The following is a 23887-nucleotide window of genomic DNA, read 5'->3' as shown; positions in this document are numbered from 1 at the left end:
TAACCTCCCCCAAGGGTGGTGGTCACCAGCAGACATGGTCCATTGAGGACAGAATGGATGCTACTAGGGATGTTCTTGTTAAAGGGGAAGACTTTGTTTCAATAATCCCTCAGTCAGAAATGCCATCCCCAAATCTGGCCTCAGACACTTCCCAGCTGTGTGACCTTAGGCAAGTCACTTAACCCCCATTGCCTAGCCCTTACCACTCTTCTGCCTTGGAACCAATACACAGTATTGACTCCAAGACAGAAGGTAGGGATTTAAAAAAAAGAAAATTTAAAAAAGAAAAGAAAAGAAATGCCATCCACTTCCAGAGAAAGAACTGTTGGAGTTGTCTTTCCCATCAATGTATCTTTGGTTTCATTTCAGGGTTTTGGTTACATATGAATGTGCTCTTACAACAGTGGCCAACATGGAAGTGTGTTTTGCATGATAATAAAAATAAAAATTCAAAAATAAATAAAAGAATCCCCTAGCCCCATCCCCCATTCCACTGACTATGAATTTCTTAAGTCATTTATCTGCAGTCTCTTCAAAGACTAGTCTTTCCTGGTATCTGGCCTTTAATAAACTATCTCTGATTAATTCTCTTCTGGCAATTTGGGGGTGATCTGTAAACACTCATTTAAAGGGGGAAGAGAGAATTAGTATTTAAGGGAACCCTTTTTAAATGGAATTCTTTTGTCACGTGAATCATGATTTTTGGATTCAACTATTTCGTCCCATAAGGTTTTTTCCTGAAAGTGATGAACACTTGGCCTGTGGAAGCAGAGATGGGTTAGGAATAGCAAGATTCTGTAGGAAATTTCTCTTGGCATCTGAGAGAAAAGTAGTCCTCTTGCCTCTCCAGCTTGTGATCACAGATGAATACTTTACAAACTTTTTTGGACTCTGAACAGTTCAGGCCTTTGAAGCGGTTTCTTGGCATTGGGGCCGTGGAATAATCATGTCAGCCAGAGCCTCCATATGGCCACCAAATTGTCTGCCTTGTATTTTCCTTGGCCATCCCCAAAGCCTCTTCAGTACAGGATTGAGCCAAAGCCGACACCCCCCCCCTCAAGAATTGACCCCGTCAACTAGATGAACAAAAGCTTAGTCCCTGTTTCTCTTTGTTGCTTGAGGAGGGGAAGTCCATTGATCTGAAGCCCCAAGCCCTATGGCAAGAGGTTCAAACCAGGCTGACTGTGTACGGCGGTGCTTTGAGAGAACGAGTTGACAACAACCTTAGGCTCAGGCTCTCTTTTGTGCTTTAAAAAAAAAATTATTATTAAAGTGCTCTCCCAGTGGAACAATTCTCTTTGTTCACTGGGGCATTTCCCTGTGACTCTCTCTGCCTTGAAATGGGACTTTCCTCTACAGTGCGTCTGGATTGAGAACATGTCAAGTTTCACTGTGGCTGCTGTAATAATCTTTCTTTCCCCTCCTGAGCTGCAGTTCCAATACTTTTGATTCCTATGAATGCTGGAGGGAGAAGAGTAGTGTTCAGTGGAAATGTACGCTTCTGCTTGATAGAACTAAGAAAGTTCTGTCAGTGAGAATGGCCATCCTCTTACCAATATGCTAGTGAGCAGAGTTAGACTGGAAGCTACTTGAGTGCAAGGACTGTTCCATTTTTGCCTTGATTTCTCTAGCACCTTTGAAGCCAGGAAGCCCTTCTTCAGGTCTTAACCCCGCATATACTACCCTAAGCAAGGTCTTCTCAAGATTCTAGGCAACCCCTAAGATTTTAAGTTACCAAACAAGTACTGATCTGTGGTAGTAGAGAGAATTTGCTTCATAAAAATGAGGTGGAAGAAACAGTAAGGTGATTTTATTGTTATGGGTGTTGGCCTTTAAAATTCACCAGCAGCTAGGTGGCACAGCAGAGAGAGGGTTGGACCTAGCGTCTGGAAGATCCAAGTTCAAATTTGACCTTAGACACTCACTAGCCATGTGGTCCTAGTCAAGTCTCTTAAACTCTTCTTATTTCTTCATCTATAAAATGGAGAGATGAGTGCACCTAATCCCAGGAGTGTGATAAAATGAGGTAATATTAGTGAAGTGCTTTGTAAACCCTAAAATGTGGATTAAATAAATGCTAGCTAGTATTAGCTATTATTGCAGCACCCAGAGCAGTGTTGGCAAACCTTTTTGAGATCGTATGCCCAAACTGCAACTTCAAGCTGCCTGTGAGCCCCCTGAATTACCCCAGATGGTGAAGGGAGGAAGTGCTCGTATTTGGCTACTGGACAGAGGGTGAGGCATGTGAAAAATGTTCTCAGGAACTCTGTAGAGGGGGAAAGGAGCAGTCCCCTCTATGCTACAGGGGCATGTGTGCCATGTCTTCACCAACACAGACCTAGAATATTGCTGGCATGAAAAAGGTGCTTAATAATGGTTACTGAAAGACAGATACAGTGGGGAAAGTATCATATATGGAATCTGAGGAACCTAAATCAAATCCCAGGTCTGCCATTAGGATTGGAATAATTACTTATACATGATATCATTTATGTATGATAATATATGAAACATTGTGTAAGTATACATACATGTATATACATATATGCACGTATACACAACTATACATATATTAGATATATATGTGTGTATACATATATATACATAGAGAGAGATAAGATAATGTTTAAGATCCCTTCTCAATCTCTATCTGTGATCCAGTAATCTTAGAAATTAAAAGGATTTAAAAGCAATTAAAAAAAAACATAATATAGGGAAAGAGAAAGACTCTGTTATTGTCCATCAGCCACAAAGAGAATGACTCAATTTCCAGATGAGTAACCTGATCAACTAGGACTGGATGGAAGTAACTGAGTGGGGTGAAGATCCCCAGGTAAGGGCCCAGGCATTTGTACATGAAGCGTGTTCTTTTATACTTCAGCATGAATATAGCCCTGACAATTCCTGGTCTAAAGAATTTGTGCCTTATATCAGAGTCCATGAACTTGGAAGGGATATTTCAATAGAATTGTTTTCCTCTGTAATCTATTTTATTTTATAAAGGAAGAAAACAAACATTTATTAAGTTCCTATAATGTGTTGGGCACTACAACTTGGGAAGTATATGCTATTATCCCCATTTTACAGTTGAAGAACCTGAGGCAGCAGAGGTGAAGTGATTCCCCCCAGGGTTACACAGCTGAGAACCACTTGAGAACCATATTTGAATTCGGATTTTCCTGATTCTCGACCAAGGGTCTTCTATCCTTTGGATCACCTGGCTGCTTCTATGCATTTATAAACATTCTTAGGAGGGGTCCATAGACTTTATCAGACCAACAGAGGGGTTCATGATACACAAAAAATAGGAAGAACCCTTCCCCCGCCTCTGTACTTAAGAACAAAGATTCTCTTAAAAGTATGCCAGTTTCCCCGAGCTCCAGATCCCTTCCACTGCTCTCTAAAAGTAATTTCCTCCTGGATGTCCCATTGGCACATCAAGGTCAACTTTTACAGAACTGATCTCATTTCCCCTAAATCTAATATTCCTCCTGATTTTACTGTTGCTCTCTGTGACACCCGCATTTACTCTGGGATTTTTCTCTCTCCCTCATCCTCTCATATGCAGTTACTAAGTCCTGTCAATTTCTCAGCAATAGTTCTAAAATTCTTTCATTGAGCACCCACTATGAAAGAAAGCACTCTGCTAGGTACTGGGGATACAGAATCCAAAATGAAGCAATTTCTGCTTGCCCTCAGGGAGCCTATATATTCAGTGAGGTAAGAGAACATATACAGAAATATATAAAGATTAAGTGAAAAATAGATACAACTAGTAGCCATATGTGGCCTTAGAAATAGCAGCTGGAGGAATCTGGAAAGGTTTTGTATAGAAGGTCAGTTAGTCAATAAATATTTATAAAGCACTTTCTAGAGAAAGTCAATGAGGCAATCAATGGGGATGTAGGCAACATTCATTTATTAAGCATTAATTAGTACCAGGCACTATGCTTAGAGCTTTACAGATATTATTTCATTTGATCCTCAAAGCAAATGTGGGAAGGAAGTGCTATTATTATCCCCATTTTACAGTTAGGGAAACTGAGGAAGAGGCTGAGTGACTTGTCCCAGGTCACACAGCTAGTAAGTATTGAAAACCAGATATGATTTCAGGGCTTCCTTATGCTAGGTCTAGTGCTCTATTGATAGCACCATCCAGTTGCCTCTAAATGAAGATGAATTTGTCAACAGAAACGAAGGGGAGATATTTGATGATACTTTGAAGGTAAGTTAGAGAGAAAGCCCTTTTTAAGAATAGGAGACATTTGTAGCAGGCAAGGAAGCAGGTGATAGGGAGAAATGGAAGATTAATGGAGATTGTTAAGAGAATCTTATGGAGAAGATGAGATGAAGAGGTTGACAAGGAGAAGGGCCACCTCATCATGGACTGGGAAAAAGTAAGAGGGAATCGAGAATGATGTTTAGGGCTTCAGGGGCATAAAAGGAGAAAAAGGAAATCATAGTAAATGGCTTTTATTTTCTCAACAAAGAATGAGGCAAGGTTCTCAGCTAAGATGGTGGGGAAAAGAGTTTAGGAAGTCTTGAGAAGACAAGAAAATTCAGAATACCATCTCTAGGGAGAAGGAAAAAGAATCAAATATGGAAAAATGGACTATTGGGCTTTAAGGAGAGATCAGTTGAGATTGGATAATATAAATTTGTGGTGAGCCCAGACCACAGGGTTGTCTGACTACTCTAGCTCAATAGGTCAGGAGATAAGTAGAAGTAGATGGGAAAATAGCCTCATGTAATTAATATTTGGCAGGGCAAGTTGGGTGGCTCACTGAGTCTAGAATCAAGAAGAACTGAGTTCAAATCTGGCCTCAGACACAAGCTCTGTGACCCTGGGCAAGTCAATTAACCTCTGCCTTAATTCACTGGAAAAGGAAATGGCAAACCATTCCAGTATTGTTGAATACAGGATCCAGGAGTTGGACATAACTAAGCTACTGGACAACAGGTCAAGAGAACAACAGGGTCAAGGTTGGGAAGAGAGAAAAGTAGAATCAGAATTAGGGTATTAGCCTGAGAAAGTGCAGAAGTCATGATGAGAATGCAGACTTGTTTAAAAGATATAAGGCAGTGGTTCCCAAACTTTTTTGGCCTACTACCCCCTTTCCAGAAAAAATATTACTTAGCCCCATGGAAATTAATTTTTTTTTTAAATTTTAACAGCAATTAATAGGAAAAATAAATGCACCTGTGGCCATCACTGCCCGTCCTGGATCCCTGCAGCACCCACCAGGGGGCGGTGGCACCCACTTTGGGAATCACTGTTATAAGGCATAAGGACAGATGGAATGATAAAAGGATAAAGGATATGTCAGAGATTTGGGGTTGGCTTTTTTTTTTAATCATGGAAGCAGAACACCATGATTAATGGTATGAATTAGGATGTGCCCATCTATATCACTGAGGTGTGATGTGGAGTGGAGGAGCACATCATGGATTATGAGGAGACTGAGGCACTAAGTGATTGGTCTGTTTGAAAGAACATAAACACAAATGTTAAATTCCCCTAAAAGAAGGGCAGCAGTTGAGGAAAAAGAGTGAAAAGAAAGAGAAACACATATAGAACTCCTTGATGTAGGAGGGAGAATGACCTGGAAGTCAATAGATAATACTCACCAGGATCTGAATTGACTAATAAACTCTTATAGAGTTAACTTTGAAGGAAGAAAAGTTGTTGACTGCCTGGGTCAAAGGAAGAGCCTGGAAATAACAATGGAGAGGAAGGAAGGTTCTCTACCCAAGACCAGGGTAAGAAGAAGGAGGGCAAAGGAAGGAGAGAAGGAACAAGCAGTGCTAGAAAAGATGGCAAGAGTTTCAGTGTCATCTGGGAGATAGCCAGCTAGAAGATGCCCAAAATGAAGGGAAAATTGTTAGTTATGGAATGTGAATTCCAGAGGGCACAATGGAAATGGCTAATAGATTTGGATGGGGAATTTTTAGTGGTAGGATTAAGGAAAATGGAGATGAGAGAATAAGAGGTAGACCCTGGGGAGGTGAGCAATGACTCTGGCATTTAATGATTAAGTATTAAAGGTATTAAAAGAGTAACAGATAGAAGTCTGTTTTTGCTAGCCATACAGCATAGTCCTGATTAGCAGATAAGATTAAGCTAAAAAGCCAATGATCTTAGAGGCTCTGCCTTGGAGTTCTAGCCATCCCTGATTGCTATCCTTCTTTGAATTGTCAATGCCCAAGTTCAGGCATTCATTACCACCTGCTTAGGCCACTGCGGTAGCTTCCTAACAGGTCTCCTTGCCTCCATTCTCTTTCCTTCTCAAATCTATTTGTCACACACTACATTTTAGAATGTGGGGCTGTCAGCAGACTTTTCTTGCAGTCAGTGAGAAAAGAAACAGTTTTATTGCATTTTTAAAGGGCACATTGCATCACTGGGTTAGCCATATTTCATATCCCACTTTTAGTTTCCTTTGAAAAGGATCAATTCTCATCACAGTGGTTATGAAAATATCTTCCTCTTTAAACCCGAACCTCTTTCCCAGTCTCTAAAATGCAAAAACAAAACAAAAAAATCAGCAATGTAATGACCAGCCAGGATATTAGACACATTTGAGTCCCAGCTGGAGTGTATTTCAGAGCCAGGCAGCTGATGTCAATTTTCCTGACTTCTCATCTCTTCTTTTTACGGCATTAGCTTTAGGAGCTCAGGTTCAGAGCAATCACAATGATGCCAAGCCATAAAGACACAAAGTTAGGAGAAAATGGAGAAAGCAGATGTTTCATTCACATTCTCCAAGAGCTAAATTGGGGGGGGGGGTGATCTTTGGTGATCCTTGTCCTCCCTTAAGGAAGGAACCAAAAAAAAAAATACATCCTGGTGTCCAGGTTGGGTCTGATAGAAATGTAACTTAGCCCACACTGCTCCTCCCCAGATAAGTGATTTATCTCCCTGTAACCAGTTTCCCTTATTTTGTAACATATTACCACACATTGTTTACCTTCAGCTTAAGAGGAGTTGAGTGTTTGCTCCAGCAAGGTTGGGAAACTTTGATAGTTTGTTAAATCTGTGATCTCATTATTAAAACAGTAACAATAATAACTAGTATCTTGAGATCTTTGAGTTTGTAAAACACTTTGCAAATATCTCATTTGATCCTCAAAACAAATTAGGGATGGGGAAAAGGAAAAAAAAACATTAAGTACCTACTATGTGCCAGGCACTATGCCAAAAGCTTGACAAATATTACCTCATTTGTTACTCACAACAACCTTGGCAAGGTAGGTGCTATTATTATCTCATTTTACAGATGAGTAAACAGAGGCACAGAGAGATTAAGTGAGCTGTCCAGGGTCACACAGCTAATAAGTATCTGAGGCTGGGTTTGAACTTAGACCTTTCTGGCCTCAGGTCCAGAGCTCTATCCACTGTGCCACCTAACTGCCTAGCTTAAATGGTTCCTCCCTTTAGCACTGTACACCCTAGTTCTCCTTTTGTCCTCACAATTCTGTACAGCTCTTGTTCACGGCCTCCTAGAAATCCTCCATAGATGGATGGTTTCCCCCACCATCCTGGGTACCTTCCTTAGGTCTCTTGACATTGCAAGGGTATCAGGGTAGCACATGAGCAATTCTATGACTATTCTGGCTCCTTTTCAGATGGTTCATCTTTTGGATGAGCTCCATGAAGCTACTTCAGGTACACCGTTGTAAATTATATCCTTTGTCTGTCATCCATCCAATCACTGGCCTTTGCCACATGCCACATATAATTCTAACTGGTACAGTGAATAGAGCACTTGACCCCTTACTGGTCCAGTGAATAGAGTGCTAGACCCCTTACTAGCTATGTGACCCTGGGTAAGTCACCTCACTGCTCTCGGTCTCAGTTTTCTCATATGTAAAATGGAAATAATAATAAAACTTACTTCCCAGGGGTTATTGTGAGGATAAAATAAAATGGATTGTATTTGTAAAGCTCTTAGTACATTGTCTGGCACATAGTAAGTACTATATAAATATTAGCTATTATTATTCCTATAATTTAAAAATGCATATCACCAGAATATTGGTGTTTGAGAGCTCGACCCTCTATTCCCCTCCGCACAAAATGTCTACCTTGTATCATCAATTATAAGCATTTATTATGCACTTAGTATATACAAGAGATACCTTGACCTCGTGTTGGGAAGACATGGATTCAAGGGGCACTTCTGATCCCCCACTACCTGTATGATCTATTCCAGTGGTTCCCAAAATTTTTTGGCTGCCTCCTTTCCAGAAAAAAATATTACTTAGCCATTACTTAGCCCCCTGGAAATTAATTTTTTTTTAATTTTAATAGCAATTAATAGGAAAGATAAATGCACCTGTGGCCATCACCACCGTCTGGATCACTGCAGCACCCACCAGGGGGCGGTAGCACCCACTTTGGGAATCACTGCTCTATTCAATCTCTCGGTGCTCTCTAGGGACTATTAAAAAAAAAAAACACTTATCTTCCTTCGGTTCTATATCAATTCTAAGACAGAAGAGCAGTAAGGGCTAGGCAATTGGGGTTAAGTGACCTACCCAGGGTTATACACCTATGAAGTCTCTGAGGTCATATTTGAACTCAGGTCCTCCCATCTCTAGACCTAGCTCTCTATCCACTATGATACCTAGCTGCCCCTCTCTTGTCACTTCTTAAGACTAAGTTGTATAGAAAGTGCTAACCTATATTGGGAAGTAAATTGCCCACCTGATAATTTTCTGTATATTTGAAATCACAAATTTGATCTCCATCCTATCCCTCTCTTTTATTTTTAGCCAGGAACTATACAGAACACTGACAAAACAAATGTAATCAGAAGGCAACCCTTTTCTCCCAATCTAGAGTCTGGAAATTTAATCAGCCATAGCCTGTTACGACTCCCTTTTTAGCATAAGCCCAATATACAGATAGGTGGCTCTGTGGCTGGAGTACTAAGCCTGGAGTCACAAAAACTCATCTTCTTGACTTCAAATCTAGCCTCAGATACTTATTAGCTATATGACTCTGGGTAAGTCACTTAATAACCCTGTTTGCCTCACTTTCCTCCTCTGTCAAATGAGCTAGAGAAGGAAATGGCAAACCCCACCAATATCTTTGCAAAGAAAACCCCAAATGCGGTCATGAAGAGTCACGACTGAATAATCAAGTTCATTCGGTCCCTTTCTCTGTGATTTTATGACATTTATCATAGACTAAAGTTAAATAAGATCAAAGCAACTCAGAGCCCCATGTTTGGCGAATTCCTATAATTTACTGACATCGATTTAGCTCTCTGCTCTATTTTAAATTTTGTATCTTTCCAGCTAAATCCTAGCTCCTTCCATGACCTTTTTCTCATTATGGAATAAGTATATAATGATGCCATACAGACCTATAAGATAGCCATTGTTAGTGGCAGCTGGGTAGCTCGGTGGATTGAGAGTCAGACCTAGAGACAGGAGGTCCTAGGTTCAAATCCGGCCTCAGACACTTCCCAGCTGTGTGACACTTCCCAGCTGTGTGACCCTGGGCAAGTCACTTGACCCCCATTGCCCCCCCTTACCACTCTTTCACCTAGGAGCCAATACACAGAAGTTAAGGGTTTAAAAAAAAAAGATAGCCGTTGTTGTTGTTGTTGTTGTTGTTGTTGCTTTTAATATGAAGCTAAATCAGGATAAAGAAAATTGATATGAGAGAAAAAGGAAGAGGGAGAGAGAGGAAGGGGGAGAGAGAAGAGAGAGATTGAGAGAGGGAGAGGAAGGGAATCTGTAGGGAAGGAGGGAGAGGAGAGAGAATGAGAGAGAGAGATTGGAAGGGAAAGAGAAAGTGAGAGACAGAATGTGTCATGGTGCCTTTTATTTATTGGACAGTCCTGGGGAGGGGAAGGTGGGGAAACAGTAGAAATTTTGGAACTCCCCTCTGTCCTTGTGATTGCGACCAATAGCTTCAGTCTGAGATTTTTGCTCTTAGACCAGTGATGGACAAATTATGGCTCATGGTCCAAATGGGGCCCCCTGAAATATTCTATCTGGCTGCATCTGATGAATACAATGAGTGGGATACAATACAATGAAACTTTGAAAGAGTTGCCTTAGGAACAGACTGATAGATGAGCATTTCCTTTCCTTTGGCCCCCTCTTTAAAAAGTTTGCCCAACACTGTCCTAGATGCCTTGACGGCCCCAACAACCCACCATGATCTCTTCCTTGCATGCCAAAGTTGAGCTCTCCTCTTTTTCTCTGATCACCAATCAAGACTCTCCTAATATGTCTCTCCACCTCAGCAGGCCAGACAATGCTGTCTGTACCACATCTGAGGTTCTTTAGCTCCTCTAAGGCTCAACATCTTCCTCCCCGTCTGATTCCCTGCAGATTCTTGTTTTTTTGTTTTGTTTTTTTAAAATTCTCTTGGCTCATATCCTCCTCTTGGCTCAAAGATGATGATAATGGTCTGAATTTCTCCTTTTTATTCTTTTCTCCCCACAGATTACAAGTCCAAACAATTTTTAATATTTATTTATTGAAAAAAATTATTTTCTGACAATTGTGTGATCCATGTTCTCTCCCTCCCTTCCTCTTTCTCCTCCCCACTTTCTGGGGCAGCACATAATATGAGATAGGTTAGATATACTATCATGCAATACATATTTCCACATTTATCATGTGAAAGAGGATACGTATAGCTTTTATAAGAAAAGAATTCCACCTAGGAGCCAATACACAGAAGTTAAGGGTTTAAAAAAGGGATGCCACTCAAATCTTTTCTTTTCTTTTTTTTTTTAATTTTAAACCCTTAACTTCTGTGTATTGACTTATAGGTGGAAGATTGGTGAGGGTAGGCAATGGGGGTCAAGTGACTTGCCCAGGGTCAAGTGACTTGCCCAGGGTCACACAGCTGGGAAGTGTCTGAGGCCGGATTTGAACCTAGGACCTCCTGTCTCTAGGCCTGGCTCTCAATCCACTGAGCTACCCAGCTGCCCCACTCAAATCTTTTCTTACAGCTGAGAGGAAAAGCTTGGTCTTCTAAGTTCCCAGAATGTCAGTTCTCAAATCTCTGTTGAAAAAATAAAAGCAAAAATAGTCCCTAACCTCAAGGAACTTCTATTCCAGTGAAGGAGACAATCTATACATAAGAATATACCTCTGTCCCCAACATGTACTCTTCAGTCCAGTGGCACTGACCTCATGACTTTTCCATGAACAAAAACACTCCCTAATCTCTCTAATCTCGACATTATCTCTGCCTTTCTTCTATGCTGGGAATGCTCTCCTTCCTCTGCTCCATCTACTGACTTCCCTGGTTTCCTTTAAGATTCAAATAAAAGGGGGCAGCTGGGTAGCTCAGTGGATTGAGAGTCAGGCCTAGAGATGGGAGATCCCAGGTTCAAACCTGGCCTCAGACACTTCCCAGCTGGGTGACCCTGGGCAAGTCACTTGACCCCCATTGCCCACCCTTACCACTTCCACCTAGGAGCCAATAGAGAGAAGTTAAGGGTTTAAAAATTAACATAAAATAAAATTTTTTAAAAAGAGTCAAATAAAATCCAACTTTCTCCTGCATGCCTTTCCAATTCCTCTTAATTCTAATATTTTCCCTCTTTTCAGTATTTCCTATTAATCCTGCTTATAGCTCGCTTTGTATAAATGTGTTCTCATGTTGTCACTCTCACTGGATTGTTAGTTCCTTGAAGGTAGGAACTCTTTTGTCTTTTTTTAATGTCCTCAACACTTAACACAATTCCTAGCACATAGTAGGCATTTAATATTTTTTGAATGAAGACTAGATGGAAGATAATCCTATAGGGAAGACACTAGCAACTTACATGTATACATGTTATAACCTTCACAATGAAAAAGAAGACCCTTGAAGGAGATGAGTATTTATATAGCCCCTACTATGTGTTAGGCATTGTGCTAAGTGCTTTTTTTGACAAATATTATTTCATTGATCCACATTCCAATTCCATGAGGTAGGTACTGTTATTATCTCTGTTTTAAAGAAGAGGAAGCTGAGAAAAAACAGAGATTAGGTGACTTGTTCAGGGTCACCCAGCTAATGGCTAAGACTAAATTTGAACTCAAGTCTTCTCACCTCTGCTCTATACACTGCATTACCAGTCCTCAAAAAAAAAAAAAAATAAGGACCGTCTTTTCTTTTTTTATTATCGTATACTCAAAGTTTGATATCTGCAATGGGGATATAAAAATTTTAAAGACATATTTCTTATTTTTAAGAACTTATATTCTAATAGGATATTTAAGGTTTAGGAGGGTCACAAAAGTGCCTGAGAAACTTTTAGCAATATGCTTAGGTCTTTCCATCGTAGGCAAACTAGCACTAGGGAGCCTCGTAATCCCAAACCCCTAAAAACAAATGAGTTCAAATGGTCAAAGAAGCAAGTATTTTAGCATTTTGACAGAGATGTCAAATCTTACGTCAAATCAAGGTGTCATTTTCTAGGATGAAAGGCATAAAGTCGCATGCTTGGAATCAAAAATTCAATTTGATCACTTTAAAATTGGGAGTTATATCTAGGCACGAGTATATCTGGGGGGAAAGTCTGCTAGTTTTAAGGGACTGAAAAAGCTCAATGAGTCAACAGTATCACATGACAATCAAAAGTTACAGGTAAGGGGCAGCTGGGTAGCTCAGTGGGTTGAGAGTCAGGCCTAGAGACAGGAGGTCCTAGGTTCAAATCTGGCCTCAGACTCTTCCCAGCTGTGTGACCCTGGGCAAGTCACTTGACCCCCATTGCCCACCCTTACTGCTCTTCCACCTACGAGCCAATACACAGAAGTTAAGGGTTTAAAAAAAAGTTACAGGTAAGGGGCTCATAATGCTAAGAACTCTGGAGGTGGAAGACCCATTTTACTCTGCTCTGGGTTATGATGTCTTAAGCATTATGTTAGTTCTCCAAGCTATATTTTAGGAAAGACATTGATAATCAGAGGATGCAACTTAGATATAGTGAAGGATCTTGAGTTCATTCTAGAAGACTAAAAAAATACCATAATATGACTGTACTATCATTTAAAATAAGACTGTAGTATCCTGTAATAATTTGCTCAAGAAGCTTAGGTAGTATTAGCCTCAAAAAAAAGGAACTATCATCAAGCATTAAATGGAATTTCATTTGGAAAAGAAAATAAACTTCATCTGCTTGATCTCAGGAGGCAGAACTAGAAAGAATGGGTAGAAGTAGCAGAATGTCAGATTTAGGGTTGATGCAAAGAAAAAACTTCCCAACAACTGAATCCTTCCAAAAGGGAAATAGTCTATGTAACTCCTTATAAGCAAGAAAGTAGCTGGGTAGTGCAGTTTTTCCTTGCTAGAAGGAGGAACTGAAAAATCATTGAAGACAGAAGCTGAGTAGACAGGGGCAAGCCCAGGGAAGTTGATCCCTATTGAGAAGAAAGAAGGCTGGGGTTGTAGACTTACAGCAAGTATAGAGACTTGCTACCCCCCAACCGAGTCTAATCAGGAGTAATTGGAACTTCCTCTGTTCCCTGACCTGCTTAAGGAGAGATCTGATTGGACATAATTTTGTGGTTTTCCTGACTAATACAACTATTAAGACCTGGTGAATTTATCCCTTCTCCACTTCTTCCTTCTTCATTGCCTCATCAAAGCCAGTAAAAAAAAAAGGCATCTCATATCTTTAAGGCAGTGGTTCCTAAACTTTTTTGGCCTACCACCCCCTTTCCAGAAAAAATATTACTTAGTGCCCCTAGAAATTATTTTTTTTTATTTTAATAGCAATTAATAGGAAAAATAAATGCACCTGTGGCCATCACTGCTTTCCTGGATCGCTGCAGCACCCACCAGGGGGCAGTAGCACCCACTCTGTCTCTGTCTCTGTCTGTCTGTCTCTCACTCCCTCCCTCTTTCTCTCTCTCTTTCTCTATCTCTCTCTCCCATCCATATCTGTCTCTAACTCTCTATCTGTCTTTTCCCTTCCCCTTCCTTCCCTCTCTTTCTCCCCACCCCCTAAAAAGAAGAGCTTCACTTCTATCAACTATAGTGAGTTTCCCCTCTCTGGAAGTCTTCAAACAAAAACTCTATGACCATTTGGAATCTATAAAAGAGAAGCATCTTCTTCAGTTGTAAGTTGAGCGAGATGGTTAGTGAGGTCTCTTGGCACTCTGGTATTCTGTGATTCTTCAGTCACTTGGAAGAACTGGAACTCTGTGATGACACATTTCCTAGAGCATCTATTCTTACAATGTGGTCATGGAAAAAATGGACGTCTCTTTTGTTACTATTTTAGAGCTAATGATTGCACGCTTCTTCTATCAGATGGAATGATGCTTCCCTGTGTTTTTCCATTGTTACACAGTAGAAGTTAACCCTCTTGAGGGTTGTGTCTTCGTGTTCATAAAACCTACCATGGTGCCCTGCACATACTTTGTTAGTTCAGTGGTTCTGGGCAATCTCATCAATAGGAGTACATCTTTCAATAATACTGATCTTTTCATTTGGCAAAGAAAATAAACTCAATTTTTGTCTTCATCCTGTGTGACTCTTGTCCGTGTCCTCCTATAAATCTAATATAGTAAATGCTTGTTAAATTAATTGAAATTTAAGACAACTGTTGCCACTGAGAAAGAGTAGCATAATGGTTAGAGGACAGGATATCGAGGCAGAATGACACGGGTTCATGTCCTGTCTCTCGACTCATACTAGCTGCATTATCTTTAAGTGCTCCCCAAGCCACTCTTTAAGATTAGAAGTTACAGAAGAAGATATCAATAGAGAGATTTCCCACTCTGAAAATTCACACACACACACACACGTGAAATCAATGTCTGGACAAAAAACAAGCAAGACAAAACCTGTTCCCTCCACTGAAAAATTATTTAGTTATATGGAAGATTTCACTCTTAATGAGGTTTCTTTTGTACAAGAACACTATCATACCCTCATGAAATTGATATAAGTATGAAATAGAAAACTAAACTCTAGCATGCAGCAAAGATGCTGTTTCTTTTTGTGAAATTCCCCCTTTTTTATAGCAAATTCTAGCATCAAATAATGCTAAATTGAAAAAAAAATACCCAAGGCAGAAAACATCCTGTGTTTATGATCCTACTTGTTTTTCTCTCCTTCTTTCCATCTTCAGCTTATCTTCACAACAAAGTTTATTGGAAGTCATTGAAGCCATTCACTGGCACCTGTAAATTCTGCTCACCAAGCTATTTATTTTGGTAGCAGTTCACTTTGATACAGGCAAAGTAAATACAGCAGAGGCCCCCATAGCCTGGAGAGTTTATGGCTATTTTTGTAAAGATACCACCGGTAGCAATTTATTGCCCCTGTTATTTTAAAATGGTAGTAAATGGTCAAAGAGTGAAGCACTCCTGAATTGGATGCCATGAGTTTAAATTACTTTTCTTCCTAATCCACTTTAAGAGTGACGTTCATGGCTTCTTCAGTCCATAAGGGGAAAGTGTTGGCGGGGAGACGGGCAGGGGAAGAGTATTCCTTCGTGTTCATGTATCGGAGGCAGCCTCACACCAAAGGAACTATTTCTTTTTTGATGGGCAAATCTGTAGGGATATTGATGGCCAAATATGTCACTAGAAGGAAATGGTCAAAAGTAGAAGCTGGAGAGGCCTGAGAGTCGAGGTACATTAATGATAGAAGTCATAAAGTGATCCTTGAGGCCTCTACTCCAGCTTCCACAAACATTTGTTAAGTGCTGACTATGTGCTAGGCATTGTAGTAATTGCTGGGGAGAAAGAGAAGAAAGAGAGGAGAGAAAGGAAGAGGAGAAGATGGAGCAGGAAATGAAGGAGGAGGATAAGAAGAAACAAAGAAAGGAGGAAAAAGGGGAGAAGAAAATGAAGGAAGACAATTAGAAAGAACAAAAGAAGGAAGAAGAGAAAGACAAAAAGGAAGAAGATAAGTCTTGCCCTTAAAAACCTTATCTTATAGCTGTTCAGTCATTTTTCAGTCGTGTTCAACTCTTTGTGAGCCCATTTGAGATTTTCTTGGCAAATATCCTGGAGTGGTTTCCCATTTCCTTTCTCCAGCACATTTGATAGTTGAGGAACCTGAGGCAAACAGGTTTTAGTGACTTGTCCGGGGTTTAGTGACTTGCCCAGGGTCATTCAGCTTGTAAATGTCTGAGGCTAGATTTGAACTCCTGAAGATGAGTCTTCCTGACTCTAGGCTTGGTACTCTTGCCACTTGGTTGTCTCATAAGTGCCACTGAGTCAAAGATCTCCAATGAGGGTGAAGAGAAGATCCAACACTGCTTGAGCCAGTCCATTCTACTTCTGGATTGCTATAACTTATTTTAGCAGCTTAGTATAGCCAGTAAGAGAGCTAACCTTATAGCCAGCATGACCTGAGTTCAAATGCTACCTCAGACACATACCAGCTATGCAACTCAGAAGAAATCACTTAATTTCTCACTAATCCAAGCAATGCTTTTAGCCTATAAATTTCAGACAAGCGTAAGCCTGGATTGGTAGAAGGAGTTTCCCCCATTTGGAGCTCCCTTTACCAATAAAATCATAGCTCTAGTTCCTATGACTATTTGCTTGTTATACATAATTCTTTCCTACACAACCTATATGTAGCTTGGGAGCTTCTTGGAAACAGGGCCTGGTTCATCCTTTTTTTTTTTTCTTTAAATCTTAATACCTGCTATATGGAGCATGAAGCCTTAAATAAAATAAGTACCAATCAATTATGGGATTAAATATTTTCACAAAACTTCAGGACTATGGAGAGATCATTGAATCCTCTCATTCCTATTGGGGGGGAAAGTAACTCAAAAGTGCTGCTCTACTTATGGGGGGCATTTTGGGGAGCAGGCCAATAGCTTCATCTTCTTTCCCAAAAAACAACAATGACTTTTGTTAGGCTGTGAGTCGGCCCCACAATCCCTTCAGTATCTGCCTGAAGGGAAAAGAATGAGAGGGTGTGTGTTTATTTCTGTCTTTCCAGTCTCCTGGTCATGAGCAAAATGAGCATTTTCAAGTGGTCTTGCATCTGACAAATATCTCTATGGCAACAAGCTATGATGCGCTCAGCAATTAGGTATCAAGCGAGATTGTAGCCGCAAAGGTATATGCTTCCCGAAACATTATTTGTTATTTCATAAGAAAGGAAGAGAGACAGACTAACAGACAGAGATAGAGAAGATAAAGACAAAGTAAGGGGAGGAGGAGGAATTTGAGATGGAGGAGAAGAAAAGGAGGAATAGGAGAAAGAGATATATAACCACAAACAGTATATGAGTGGCAAGATCTCACATTTTGTAGTTTCTAATATTTCTTTTGTGGATTCTTCTTTGGCAGGTCTGGGGACAGACTTTTCCAACTGTCCTTCTGAAAGCTTTTGGTCCTAGCCTGGTCCTAGAAACCCTCCCCTCAGAACACAGATATAAGGACAAAAGGTACCTTTGAAATCCTAAGGTTCAACCTCCTCAGTTCCTCAGCTAGGGAAACTGAGGCCCAGAGGGTTTAAATAACTTGCTCAGGGTCATCTTGGTAGAGACAGGATGTGAAACCAGGTCCTCTGACTCCAAAACCATCTACCTCATTTCTGTGTCACCATAGGGAAGTCTTTTTTCTAAGCTTCAGTTCTCCCACTGTTAAAATAAAAGATTTCAACAAGATGATCTCTAAGGTCCCCTTCCTGCTGCAAAGATCTAATTGTTTTAGTTGTTGTTCAGTCATGTTTCAATTGTGTCTGACTCTCCATGACCCCATTTGGAGTTTTCTTGGCAGAGATACTGGAGTGGTTTGTCATTTCCTTCTCCAGATCATTTTATACATGAGGAAATTGAGGGGTTAAGTGACTTGCCCAGAGTCACCCAACTAGTCAGTGTCTGAAGCCAGATTTGAACTCAAGAAAATGAGTCTTCCTGATTCCCATTCCCTGATTCCACCCCCAAAAGGGTTATACAAGATAGTTTCTATGGTCTCTTTCATCTCTAATTATCTATAAAAATACATCTGGCAGAAGTTGTTTAAGCCAGATAGATAATAGGAGCACAGTCAGATCTAGGAAAAGAAAGCTGTGTTCTCCCTACACCCCTGAACCTGGAGCTGCAGCTGCACAAAACCTTGTGAGTCATGTGGAAGACAAAGCAAGAGAAGCCCTGAAGGGAAGTAAAACAACTGAGCTTCCTTGGAGACTCTGCTGGGTTTTCTTTAGAAATCTGGGTATGAGGGGGCAGCTGGGTGGTTCAATAGACAGAGAGCCAGGACTAGAGATGGAAGGATCTGGCTTTGAATCTGGCTTCAGACCCTTCTTAGTTGTATAACTCTGGAGAGGTCACTTAACATCCAACACCCAGCCCTTACCAGTCTTCTACCTTAGAACTAATACAGAATATTGACTCTAAGACGAAAGGTAAGAGTTTGAAGGAAAGACAGGAAAAAAGAGAAGAGAAAGGGGTTTGTCCAGGAGAAACCCTAAACAAATGTCGGTCCATTTGTTTACCATGTGGTAACAATGATCAGTATAAAAGATACAGGGAAAGAAAGGAAGACTTGTATGAACTGATGCAGAGTGAAGTTAGCAGAACCAGGAACACATTGTAAACAGAAAAATAAAAAATAGCAACAACAATAAGTTAAAATTCACAGAATGCTATAAGAAGGAAGAGAGAAGGAAGGTAGCAACCATTTGTTGAGCACCTATTATGTACCAGACACTGTGCTAAGCATTTTACAAAGATTTTCTCATTAGATCCTCACAACAACCCTGGAAAGTTAGTGCTATTATTATCCCCATTTATAGATAAGGAAACTGAGGCAGATGGAGGGTAAGTGATTAGACCAGGATAAAACAGCTGCTTAGTGTATGTGGCTGGGTTTGAATTGAAGTCTTCCTGACTCTTGGACTGGTGCTATTATTATCTCCACTTTTCAGATGCAGAAACTGAGACAGGTAGAGTTTAAGTGATTTGACTAAGATCAAGCAACTGTTAAGTGTGTGTATCTCGGTTTGAACTCATGTATTCCTTGACTCCAGGACTGGTGCTATTATTATCCTTACTTTTCAGATGGGAAAACTGAGGCAGGTAGAGCTTAAATGATTTGACTAGGGTCATACAGCTAGTAAATATATCTGTGGCTAGATTTGCACTCAAGTCTTCCTAACTCCATGGAATACAGATGAAAGAATACAATTTTTCATTTGTTTATTTGGGTTTTGGGTTTTATAGGATTATTCCTTACAAAAAATGAACAATATGGAAATATTTTGCATGATGATACGTGTATAACCCAGATCAAATTGCTTGCTAGCTTGGCGGAGGGGGAAGGAAGAGAAGAAGGGAGACAATTTAGATCATATAGCTTTGGAAAACTTTGGAAAACTCATGTGGAAATTTTTTGTTACATGTAATTGGTAAAATAAACTAATTATTATTTTTTTAATTCTTCCTGACTCCAGGGCCAATGCTATTATTACCCCAATTTGCAAATGAGGAAATTGAGACAAATAGATTAAGTGACTTGATCAGAGTCATACAGCTGGAAAGTATCTGTGGCCAGGTATAAGCCACCTGGGGGCTTCTCAAAAAAGGAATAAGAAGAGGTTCAAATCTGGCTTCAGACATTTCCCAGCTGTGTGACCCTGGGCAAGTCACTTGACCCCCATTGCCCACCCTTATCACTCTTCCACCTACGAGCTAATACACAGAAGTTAAGGGTTAAAAAAAAAGGAATAAGAAGAAGCCCCTCCATCCTTTGGTTGCATAGATGAACCGTCATTGGTGTGGAATGTTGTCAGTTAGTTTTGTTGCAATCATTCTCTCCTCTCCTTGTCTCATTCATTCTCTGTTGTGGAAGACGACACTCTGGGCAAGAGGAGGGAGAATATATTTGGAAATGGGGCTGACGTAAAAATCAAAAGATATCCTTTAAAAAACAAAACACGAAGAGGAACATCTGGAATGCCTTGAGATTTCCATGGTTTATATCACCAGCAACTTAAAGATGTCTCTCCAGTCGAGTACTCACAGCTAAATTTCCCCATTCACAAGGATATATAGAGCATATCCTGCATGAATGGGAAGGTGTCCCATATATTTAAATGGAAAAAGGATTGTGAATTATATATCCATAGATCAAAATACTGCTTATTTAGTCTAACTGTAAGTCTAGCAGCCTTCAAAAGAGTCCCAGCTTCCCTGCTTTTATGGTCATAAAACTTCTATCGTATGTCAAGAGCAAAGAAGGGTCTCTGGATAAAAGCCAGTTGGCCTGTAGTCTGCTCTAACCACAGAACAGCAGGGACCCAGACTTGCTGCCTTTTCATCCGAGGTGAAAAGACTAGATGCAAAATCCACACTCAAAATTTCCATTAGCACAGGGCCTTGCAAGGCAGTTGATGAATTAATTCTGGCTAAGGTGTTCATGACTGATAGCTCTATGGGTAAACCTGCTCAGGTCAATCTGCATTTTAGCAAGGGAGGGCACCTTTGCCCCAGGGAATCTCACTGGTAATGGGCTTGTAGGCTGGGGGCAAGTAGAAAAGGGAAGGTCCATGGAACCTCTGGTTCATACCATATAAAAACCTGCTTAAGAAACATGCAGTAATTGGGGGGTGGGGCAAAGGGGGGACACCAGAATGGGAGTCAGGAACCTAATTCTGGCGTTCAACTAGCTGTATGCCTTAGCCAACTCATTTCCTCTCTCTGTGGGAAGGAAACTGTGCCTCAGTTTCTCCATTTAGAAAATGATGGTCTTAGATTTAGATTCTTTTTAGATTTAGATTGGATTATTCTTAGATTCAGATTAGATTATTCTTAGATTTTAGATACAATTATTCTTAGAGTTGGATTAGATTAATCTTCCATTTAAATTAGATTGATCTTAGATTAGACCAACCTTATTGGGCAGCCTGGTGAAGCCTATAGACCTCTTTTTAGAATCAGGTTTTTAAATGCTTAAAATAAATAGACTACATAACAAAAAGATGCATGAGGTTGAATTAATGATCAAAATCATCTTTGGAAAACAAATTCAGTCACGCCAGTTGTAGAACCATTAGACTGAATGATCCCTCACACAGATAATAAAGAACAATTCTTATGCCCTCTTCCCCCATTTTACATATGAGTAAACTGAGATTCTGCGAGTTTAATCACTTTGTTCATGGTAACCAACTAATAAGTATTTGAGGTAGGACTTGAACCTAAGTGTCTCGACTCTCCTGATCCAGTATCTATTACATTCATCAACATATGTATGTATTTATATAATTTTAAACCAAAAATGTGATTTCACTAGCATAGGCAATTTGTGCAACCAATGCCAATGGTTAACAGTTCTGTAACTTCTTAGAGAGGAAGAGGTTAAAGGTGGCAACAACAGATAAAGGGACTGAGCCTGGAGGCAGAAAGACTCATCTTCCTGAGTTCAAATCAAGCCTCAGATACTTCCTAGTTGTGTGACCCTGGGCAAGTCACTTAACTCTATTTTCTCAGTTTCTTATCTATAAAATGATCTGGAGAAGGAAATGGCAAATGAACTGTGTAACCCTGGTCAAGTCACTTACCCCTCTTTGCCTCAGTTTCCTCATGGGTAAAATGAACTAAAGAAGGAAATGGTAACTTAGCTTTGTGACCCTGGGCAAGTCACTTCACCCTCTTTGCCTCAGTTTCCTCATCTGTAAAATGAACCAAAGAAGGAAATGGTAACTTAGCTTTGTGACCCTGGGCAAGTCACTTCACCCTCTTTGCCTCAGTTTCCTCATCTGTAAAATGGCTAAAGAAGGAAATGACAAAGCACTCTAGGATCTTTGCCAAGAAAACCCCAAATGGGGTCCCAAAGTCAGACAGGACTGAAAACCAGCCAAAGAACAAGAACAAAAGAGGTTCAATGGCAATGCCACCCAGACTATCTTTGTCTGAGGCTGAACTCCAACCCTCCTCTAAAGCTGCCTCTCCCCCTGTGCCATGCTTCCTCTAACATGGTGTGATTCTTCACCTCTTTTTCCAGCCAGCCAGCCCTTTCTCACACAGATCAGTATTTTAATAAATGCTTTCTGGTTGACTAACGATTAGTAATCATCTTGGGTCATCATTAGAATGCAGAACTTCCTTCCATCCCCTAAAATCATAAACAGAAATATGCCTGAGAGCAAAGCGGCAGACCTCTGCCAGGCACTGGACGAGGGCCCCAGGGATCTGGCGAAGGGCTAATGACTAAATCCGCGGCCCAAGCCTGGGCTGAGCAAAAGGACAGCTGCAACATATTCCTTTGAAACATGCTTCCAGCATATGGAAGGCTCAGAGATCGAAACTATTTTTCAACCAGGGGTGATGTTTCCCAGCTCCGGTGTGTGCATGGTATTATTCATTTCCCTGAAGTCTCTAGTCCAGGGAGTTCACATAAACTCAGTTTACTCTCAGATTAAATTGCAGCCGTTAACTTGATTTCTCAAAGGATACGGTTCATTTCAGCATCTTTACTCTCCATCCCGGCAGCTTCTAAGACACCTAAAAACTGCTTTTTTTTTTTTTTTCTAAATTGGAGGTCCCCTTGGATTGCCTCCACCAGACAGTTATGGCATCCCATGCCTTTGATATGAAAAATCCACCCCCACCCCTCCTTCCTCACTCCCCACTGCAGCTGCTCCCACAAAGCCAATCAAGGCTGCGGTTGCATCAGTTATGTCTGGGAGAGTGAGGGAGAGCCTTAGAGAAAAGTAGTCCTTTTAAATTTTCTTTTCTTTAATACACTGGGTCAGAATGGTCATTGTGGCTCATAGAAAAGCATCTTTCCCCAGAGAACATAATGGGAAAATATTGGTTTGAGCCTTCTTTTATTTTTCCTTCTGCTACATTTTTGTCCTGATATCCGATTCTCTCTCAGTGTCGGGATGATGGCTCATCAGGGAGATATTTGTTTATGGCATGTGCCTGCGTTCAGGGCCAGGATTACCTCAGTGTTAGAAATCATTTAAGAGTTGACGGCTTTGATGTTGCCCCCTGGTAACCCCAAAGAGAGCAGGAAACCCTCCCGGTGTGGAGCTGCTCTTGGGCCCTCCTTTGCTAGGGAAGCCAACACCCCCCATTGTGGGATGCAGATGTGAGACCTGGAACAACAAGAGCATCTTGGCTCTCTCCCCACTATCATGATAGCTCATATTCAGCTATTTCTTTTAGGTATAAAAAACCCTTACCTTTTGCCTGAGAACCAATACTGTGTAGTGGGTCTAAGGAAGGCGAGTAGTAAAGGCTAGGCAATGGGCATTAAGTGACTTGTCCAGGGTCTTGCACAGCTGAGAAGTGTCGGAGGTCATATTTGAACCAGGATGTCCCATCTCTAGATCTGTTTCTTAATCCACTGAGCCACCCAGCTGCCCCCTTAAGCCCTGGATTGCTTTGTATTCCATCTCATTGATAAGGGAGCTTCCCTCCCTGGGATAAAGATCACAACCCATTCATAAGTGCCCTCCCTGAGAGATTCCTGTCCATGCCTTCCTATAAGGTCACTATTCGGGTTACACCCAACACCATAAGAGCCCTACGTTATCTCTCAAATTTGCCACGTGTGACCGGCCAGCCTGTCTTCTCATCCTATCATGAAATTCCTTAATGACATGTTTTACTCTTTTCCCTGTAGTGATGCGCTTTGTCAAGTAGGGGGTGGGGAGAAAAAGAAATCTTCAGAAAGGGTGTTCTACAATGACACATGTATAACCCAGTGGAATTGCTTGTCATCTCTGGGTGGGGGAGGGAAGAGGAGAGGGAGACAACATGAATCATGGAACCATGGAAAAATATTCTAAATAAATTAACTTGCAAAAAAAGAAAGGAAGGAAGGAAGGAAGGGTGAAGAGAAAAGAGAGGTAAAAAGAAAGAGACAGAGATAGAGAAAGAAAGAAGGAAAGAAAGAGAGAGGGGGAGGGAGGAAGGGAGAGAGAAAGGAAGGAAAG

The 23887-nt window shown here is 40.7% G+C and overlaps 1 pseudogene; it reads left to right on the top strand.

The window, feature by feature from the left end:
* The first annotated feature begins 2140 nt into the window (after window positions 1–2140).
* LOC123256841 overlaps window positions 2141–23887 on the top strand; it is a 91063-nt pseudogene continuing 69316 nt past the window's right edge.

This window comes from Gracilinanus agilis, chromosome 1, assembly GCF_016433145.1.
Source record: "Gracilinanus agilis isolate LMUSP501 chromosome 1, AgileGrace, whole genome shotgun sequence".
NCBI classification, from domain to species: domain Eukaryota; kingdom Metazoa; phylum Chordata; class Mammalia; order Didelphimorphia; family Didelphidae; genus Gracilinanus; species Gracilinanus agilis.
The sequence above is the reverse complement of the archived record's forward strand: the minus strand, read 5'-3'. Positions and strand labels throughout refer to the sequence as shown.